The sequence below is a fragment of the Arachis ipaensis genome, chromosome B04 (genome assembly GCF_000816755.2).
Source record: "Arachis ipaensis cultivar K30076 chromosome B04, Araip1.1, whole genome shotgun sequence".
NCBI lineage: Eukaryota > Viridiplantae > Streptophyta > Magnoliopsida > Fabales > Fabaceae > Arachis > Arachis ipaensis.
This window is the reverse complement of record NC_029788.2, coordinates 3,207,441-3,207,787: the sequence shown is the minus strand read 5'-3', so window position 1 is coordinate 3,207,787 and position 347 is coordinate 3,207,441.

The following is a 347-nucleotide window of genomic DNA, read 5'->3' as shown; positions in this document are numbered from 1 at the left end:
GTTGAATTTGACAATATAAAAATTGCTAATAAATAATTTAAAAATTATCTTATAATGTTAAAATTGACAATAATACATGACAATTATATAAAATTTGTTTATATTAAAAATTATTGTTCTGAGAACCGAATCAGATTGACCGGTTCAATTAAATTAACCGAAAATCGATCATTTGACCGATCCGGTTAGACTATAAAATCGTTCTACAAAACTGGTCAAAAAAGGTCAAACTGGTTATTAATCGGTGAATCGACTGAATCGGACCGGTTTTTTATAAGATTGGTTCACTCCTCCAAATCAAAACGGCGCCGTTTACAAAAAAAAAAAAAAAAAAACCACCCAAAAAC